This window comes from Vigna angularis, chromosome 5, assembly GCF_016808095.1.
Source record: "Vigna angularis cultivar LongXiaoDou No.4 chromosome 5, ASM1680809v1, whole genome shotgun sequence".
Taxonomy (NCBI): domain Eukaryota; kingdom Viridiplantae; phylum Streptophyta; class Magnoliopsida; order Fabales; family Fabaceae; genus Vigna; species Vigna angularis.
This window is the reverse complement of record NC_068974.1, coordinates 2,155,305-2,163,147: the sequence shown is the minus strand read 5'-3', so window position 1 is coordinate 2,163,147 and position 7,843 is coordinate 2,155,305. Positions and strand designations below refer to the sequence as shown.

The 7,843-nt window shown below is 25.7% G+C and overlaps 1 long non-coding RNA gene across 4 annotated transcripts; it reads left to right on the top strand.

Moving 5' to 3' along the window:
• Positions 1-380: 380 nt before the first annotated feature.
• LOC108339942 (uncharacterized) lies at positions 381-3,714 on the top strand. 4 transcript variants are annotated; one of them, XR_008248756.1, is made up of 7 exons: positions 381-459; positions 684-779; positions 1,992-2,079; positions 2,259-2,377; positions 2,509-2,646; positions 3,041-3,492; positions 3,573-3,714. It is a non-coding gene; the product is annotated as an uncharacterized LOC108339942 (long non-coding RNA). The 4 variants fall into 4 exon arrangements; XR_008248757.1 differs by having other exon boundaries at positions 2,509-2,658; XR_001833126.2 differs by having other exon boundaries at positions 2,509-3,148; positions 3,428-3,492.
• The last annotated feature ends 4,129 nt before the right edge of the window (positions 3,715-7,843 follow it).

Sequence of the window (7,843 nt, the reverse complement as noted above, 5' to 3'; positions counted from 1 at the left end):
TTTATAATAAAGACTATTATATAAACAAATTATTTATAATTTATAAACTAATATTTAAATACTTTTGCTATTTTTTTACAAACACTACAATTATTTTCATAGAGATTTAGATAGTTAATTTATTAATAATGATAAATAATCTCTTGAAGTTATCATATTATTTTAATTAAGCTGATTATACTTTCTTTTCTATCATTTTATATATATCTTATGAACGAATATTCAATTAAGTTTGAAACGTTGATTTGACTAAATTAATAATTTTCTTATTGAGTAAAATTTTATTTAAAACTTTTAGAAATACAAACAGAGTGAAGAGATAGTGGGCCTCGGCTATAAAGCTAACCTAAAACCCTAAGTTTCACGCCTCATTCCTTCGCTTCGCTTACGCCGCTTCCTTCTGTCTTTCATATTTTGGTTTGGTTGGAAGCCTAAATGCAGAAGCTCTTCTGTCACACAGTAAGTTTTCATAAAATAAGTTTTCATAAAATACGAGCACGAGGATTATGTTTATTTTTAACCATTTCTTTTAACATATGCATCTAACTACATTAACAAATCATAAATAGTCTATCTATCTCAGAATTTAGAACTTGCAATTTTTTAGACATTATGTTAGTTTATACAATCTTATTCACAAATTATATTTTCTATTGTTTAATATTCTGTGATTTTATTATCAGGTAAGAAGAGATCCAGCAAATGCACAAAAATCAATGACGACTGCTGATCAAATAAAGATTTTATCTTTCACAGCAAAAACATTACATAATCATCAAGTTAGTATATAAAAACTACATTCCTCTTCAGATCTACATGTTTTAAAACTTGCAACACTTTAATGTATTAAATTAAGTTAAATATATTTTTTATCTCTTAATTATTTATATGATTTTCTTTTTTAAATTTTAGATTAATTTAGTTTCTCATTTTTAAAATTTAATTTTTTTAACCAAATTTTATTAATTTTATTTGAGGTTTCAAATATATTTAACAACTAACATTGAAAAGTTAAACATTATAAATAATATCTTATATGAATTAAATTTAAAGAAATTTTTAGTATATGTTTTTGACAATTTTGTAATCATATCATAAAATTTTGACATTTTTGAGACATTTTTTTTTATTATTAGCAGATAAATAATATTTTAGCTTTAAATAATTTGAATTTGATGTAATATTATTTCTTATTGGTGTGCTTTCTCATCCAAAGTCAGTTATTCTTATATGGTATTTTTATCTGATAGATAATATATTTTTGTACAAATGAGTTTATTATATATAGATGTAAATGTTATAATTGTTTATAGTATATATGTACGTCATTGAAAGGTTTTTTAATTTTGTAAAGCCTAATAATTTAATAAAAAAAAGGTACTGTCATCATTAATATTAAGTAAGTAATGAGAATAATGAATGTTGTTTAATATTAGTTCAAATTGGAAGTAATAATCCTTAGCTAACAAGGAATCAATTTAATAGAATAAATGGAAATTTATGATTAAAATTTAAGTTGATAAGCTATTAAGTTACATAATTTTAGCTTTAACTATAATGAAAGCTCACATTCATCTGATAAATGTATTATATTTGTAATTTTTAAAATTTCAATGTTAATAAAAAAATTTACTGCAAATTTGAAAAAGATATTTAGTAACGAGGGCATTTACTTTCGAACTCACATGCCATGTATATATATGTATAAAAGATGCTACTGAATTTTATTCTCGCTTAGAATATGCTTTTATTTGCTACAGGGGAATGGGAGAATTAGTAATGTATAACATTAATAAAATGTTGTAATATTCTTTTTTATTATCAATACACTACTACAAAATTGATTATAGCTTATTTAAAAAATCATGGTTATAGTATGATAAGATGTATTAAATGTATTTTTCTTTCGATAGCAAGTTGTTTTAAATATTTTATTAATTATTCTGACGTTCTCTCTTTATTAAGCATAAATTCTACATTTTTTAAAGCAGAAAATGAGTAGTTCAATTCAACATCAAATGATTTTCCAGAGACAACAGGACATCTGCAGAAAATGTGAAAGTTGATGGAAATGATATCGTAAGTTAGTTCACATTTTTGTGTTAGTAATTTTAATATGATATAAGGCATTGTGGGAATTGCTGTAAAAGATGTTTAGAATTATTTGGTAAAATATTTTAAGTTCTTAACTTTTTTTTTCTTGATATTATATGTTGTGTTATATATTTATGCATGCTTATGAGAAAATTGTATCTTAGCATAACGTGGATGGCTTGGTTGAACGACTTCCTAGAAGCTCCCGTCAAAGGAAGCGAAAAATTATTATTGATGATTCTAACGATTCAGTTATTCTCCCTAGGAAACCAGGGAGACCTATGTAAGTGGCTTCTTCCCTAAAATTTCAATTTATTTCCTTGATTGATACAAAAAGTTTTCTGGTGTTGTTTCTGCTTTTCTATCATAGCATAATGTGAATTGCTTGCTTATGAGAAAATTCAATCATAGCAGAATGTGAATAGTGATCGGCTTCGTGAAAGATCAAGTATAAAGAAGCCAAATTATTTTCTTGATCAGTTAGAAGAAGATTTAGATATCTTCACAGCAAATATGGGAATCCTACAGAAAACATTGTCAAAATTGAAAGAAGTGAGTGACACTGTAAGATGATTCTTTTTCTTTTTGGGTTCACAATTCTAATCTTATTTAAGTTTTACTTTTACTTTTATATGAGGAAATATTATGTAACTATGAAATGCCAACTGATAATACGAAGAGTCAGATAACTTTTTGGCAAGAAAACAATGGTAGAACTCATGACAAGTTTAGTACAATTGCTAAGTGATACAGAAAGCTCTAGTTTTTTTTCTTTCTAAACATTTTTCAGTCCTAAATTGTCAAGGTAATACACCAGTTTGCCATGATTTTCTTACCATGTTTTTTAAAAATGTGTCAGAGAACTGTGTCAGAGATATCTTATTCACAGATAATATTTTCTATTATTCCATCTTTTCATCATGTCTTTTTCTTTTTTTGCAATTAGAAAAGAAGAGATCCGGGAAATGTATCTCAATGGATAAAAATCAAGGATGCTGATGCTAATCAAATGAACGATGTCTCTTTCACAGCAAAAACATTACAGTGTCATCAGGTTAGTATGTAAAAACTACTCTTGAAAATTTTGATCTTGCATGTGTTGAAAATGTTGATGTGAAAGATGAGAACTGGGATACCTTATAACTGTGGGTAATGGGATAATGTTGAAAAATATTTTATTAGTTTGAGGTTACATTTTTTATTTTACTGTTAACAATAGGTTATAGTAATATTTAACAACTTTAAATAACATGAATTTAAAGAAAATGAACAATTTTTTCTTTTATTTTTTATATAACATAAGTTGTTTTTTATGATGTTTTCTGTAAAGCAGTACTCTGGAAGAGTTTTACAGTGTAAAAAGGTTGAGAATACGTAAATACATAATGGAGAAAGCAAGTGAGTAATAGTTTGTTCATTGTTGTGATTATTTATCTTTGTTTCTTATGCTAATGTATGCTAATTAATTCTCTTTTCAGAAAACACGTTGAGGCTGCTCCTTTTCAATTGCTCAAGTGTCTATGACTTTTATGTATTTTTTTACTAAATTTTTCATATGTTTTTGTTTCATTTTAATATGTATAAAGAGAACAAATTATATTATTTGAGACTAAATGCAAAAGTAACTAAATCATGTTAAATGTATTATGATTTTATGGCTTTTAATCTCAAGATATATTTTTATTATGTTTCATGTTAATGATATCTCTTTTCATACTCTCTATTTTTTTTTTCTTGTGAGAGAAATTTTAAACATTTCTTTACCATTACTATAATATATTCATTATCATTTAAAAACATGGGTAATAAAAGAACTTATTTTGATTATATATATTATTAATTAATTATTATGAAAGTTTTTTTGACTCATAAAAGTAATACATGGTGGGAAAAAGAAAAGGAAAACTTTCTTTGACTCATAAAAGTTATTGTGGATTGACATGAAAATGAAATGTTAAATAGATTAACATGAAAACATTAATGTAGTATTGAGATGCTGAACTAAGTAACAGAACACAAGACTTCTGCAAAACAGTATAAGGATTCCACCGATAATGCTGTTCATGATTCCCAATTAACATTTTTGCATGCATTAAGTAAAGATAAAAAATATACAAAAGATAAAAATAATAAAAATAATAATCTTGTCTCACCAGGTCAGATTTGAAATTTTGTTTACAAAGAATACCCTAACACATTACCATTATATTAAGTTGGTTTTCTCTATAAAAAGTTATTAGTTATTCTTATTATAAAGCATTGGTTTTACTAATAAGTTGACAAACACCAAAGTTATTACTTTTCTTTGGAAACATTTTCTTTAACAATCTTAATTTAATTATTTCTTGAAGTGTGTAGATACAAAAATCAGTAATTAATACCGCATTTGTTTTGTTATGTGCCAGTCTCAATGCTACATAATACTTCAATGTTAAATTGTTTAAAAATAAATTATTAACTAATGTATCATATCATTTATTGTTTGCATTAAAAATTTAAGTAATTGAAAAGATTTTGTGGAATAAACACAAAAGTTTTGATAAAAATACCACTATCTGCAGAGGTTTTGATAAAACCACCAGTATTTATAAAGTTTTGCAAAAATTGCTGAAACTAATTGAGGTGTTGCAAAAACCTTCCAGAATCCACAGGAGTTTACGAAACTGCTGGAATCTATTATTCCATATGATTTTGCAAATAAGTAAGAAAAGATCCAAAAAATGCATGCAAGTATGTTATCTGATTGCATCAAAAATCAAGGGATGACATGTTAATCAAATCAACCATTTGACATTACAATATGGCAAAGGTAAAAAGTTTTATCATTTTACACAAAAATGCCAATTCAAATACTCAGCCGTGCATGGAAATAACTATGTAGCTTTTTTTTTAAGATGATGTTCTTATCTTCTGCACAATGGCAGAACACATGTATGGAAACAGCAAAAATATTAAAGCAGCAGCATCTTTGCATTCTTCATACAGTGTCAAATGAAAGACATGCATTGGTTTCCATTTAACGAGGTAACACTTTAATCCAAGCATCTGAGGTAGATATAGGATTACAAGACAGGACGCATTATTGGAAAGGAAAAACAAACTTGACCGAAAGTTTGACCAGTGTTTTACTTATTGGGCTTTTATTTTCAGATATTCTCTCTGCTTTCTCAAGAAACTTAATAGAGCCAGTTATCTTAAAAACTAATTGAGAATTTTTTCCAGGGTTTTTAAAACAATTGGACAACCTAAATTTAATCTAGTCTTTGATTTTGGTTTTGGAATGAATTGGATTGTTGTTTTGGTTTAAGAATGAAGAAAGTTTGATAAAAAAAATTAAAATCTGAAGAAACAGAAAAAGGAGAAAGAAGAAGAAGATGAACCAGATCGAGATATTTACCGACGAATTTTTCTTTCGATAATTACCGACAGATTTTTGTGACAATTACTGTCAACTTTTTTCTTCGGTTTAGAATTTATCCTTCGATAATTACCGACGACCAAAATAGTCCGTTAATAAATATTATCGACAACATTATTATCGACGGACCTAATTCCATCGAAAGATATCATTATCGACCAAATTTTAACATTTCTGGCTAATTTTGATCATCAGTATATAATATTTTTTCTTTATTTATTATAAGAGACATTTTCGTTGACTTTTAAATACACCAAACATACATTCAATAACTTTTATGGACATAACAGTATACTACTACTTTTTTTAGATTTTTTTTTTAATTTTGTTTTTTTTTAGTTAATATGCTTCTAATAATTGATATTATCATGTTTTTATTAGGTTTATTTTTTATTAATATTTTTAGTATTATCTTTTTAAATAATTAGGAATTTATTAAATAATTGTGAAAAAAATAAATATTTTGTTTTTTATTGATATTTTTATTATTATACTTTTTAAATAATTAAAATTTTATAAATAATTTTAGAAAAAATAAATATTTTATGTTTTATTAGTATTTTTATTATTATCCTTTTAAATTGTATATTTGTCTAAATCTTTTTATATTGTCTAATGTGTTTTTAAAACCTTTTTTTATGTTTCAAATTATTTATGGAAATTTAAATAAGTGTTAAGGGAAATTCTTAGACAAATTTGTTGAAAGTGGACTTTATTTAGCTTAACTTTATCTAAATTTACTTTTTATTAATTATTAGTGCATTAAACCATTGCATAAGACGATTACTGAAGAAGTGTATTAAATGAGTGAGTTCTAATTGATTGCACATAGACAACAATCTACATATTCCTCTCACCAAAATATTAAGTTTAAGAAAATCATATCTAGTTTTACTAAAAAAAATATTCCTTTCGACTTTACATTATATTTTCCTTTTAAAACATTATAAAACAGTTTAGGTATCTCAATACTATTTTTTTAATATCAAATTTCTCAACACACATGCGAGAACAAAAATTGTCTGTAATATTCTACAATATTATTTAGTTATTCTTATTAGTATTTACGGGTAAGTAAATATCACTAAGAAACACAAAACCTTTTTCTCCAATTTCTTTTAGCTAATATAATAAGTAAAACAGATAGATCTGAGCAGCATTTATATGTTCAAGTATTTTTGAGATGCTAACCTGATTATACTGTAATGATTTTGCTGTGAAAGATGAAATCTTTTATTAGATTAACATTTCTTGATTTTTGATACATTGAGATAACATATACTTACATGCATTTGTTGGAATGGTTTACAAGATGGAATAAGAGAAAATATAATTTCTGAATATCCTTTCTCTACCTTAGGAGACTGTCAGAATAGGTCTAATTAATAGCATTAAACCAGCTAAAAAGTAAAAAGCAAGTTTTTAATGAAAAATGAGAACAAATAAATAAAGTGGTATAAATTTTATTATTATTTTCTTCAAATTTAAGTTATTTACAGCTGTTGTATCTCAGAAGGTTGTAATGCACAGTAATGAATTTGAATCTGAGCATTGCATGGCTGCCATTTGTATCCAAAACCCATAGATCTGAACATTGCACAGTAATAATAACATTTTTTTTGTGTCTGCATGTATGAGATCTGCAGACCTTGAAAAAAGTGCATATTTGCTTGGGCTGTTGAATCTAACCAACAATTTGGCATTGATAAAATGACAATGAATCTGTTGTACCAATCAAACTCACTGTAATTAAAACAGCTTTAATCTTTTGTATTGTTACAGTCTAGGACTAATAATCCAATTCAGCATCATATTGTAATGTCTTTACTGTGAAAGATTAGATAGTTGATTTGATTAGCAGCTTCATCTCTTTTTGATGCATTGAGATAACATACTTGCATCCATTTCTTGGATTTTTTCTTACCTGTTTGTAAAATCACAAATATAGGAAATATTATTTCTGAATAACATCTCTCTGCAACACTTTTTTAATACGTTATCAATTTTACATCCAGATAATGAAAATTGTGTTTGTTTAATTCTATCACAATAAGCAACAAATTATTAATATTATTAACTTAGGAACACGATAAACATATCTTGAAACAGAACAAAAAATACAATAGAAAATAAAGAAAAAAACACATGAAATTCACACTCTATATTCAGAGAATTGCCTAGATGTTTTCCATGAGGTCCCAAACCATATTGATTGGTGTGTGGTTATATTCTTTAATAAACGCCATCATTTCAAACTGTACATGAGCTTCGTATTTTTTTGCATAACCAATCACAGTAAGAAATGTTGAAGTCATTCATTCTGACTGGATA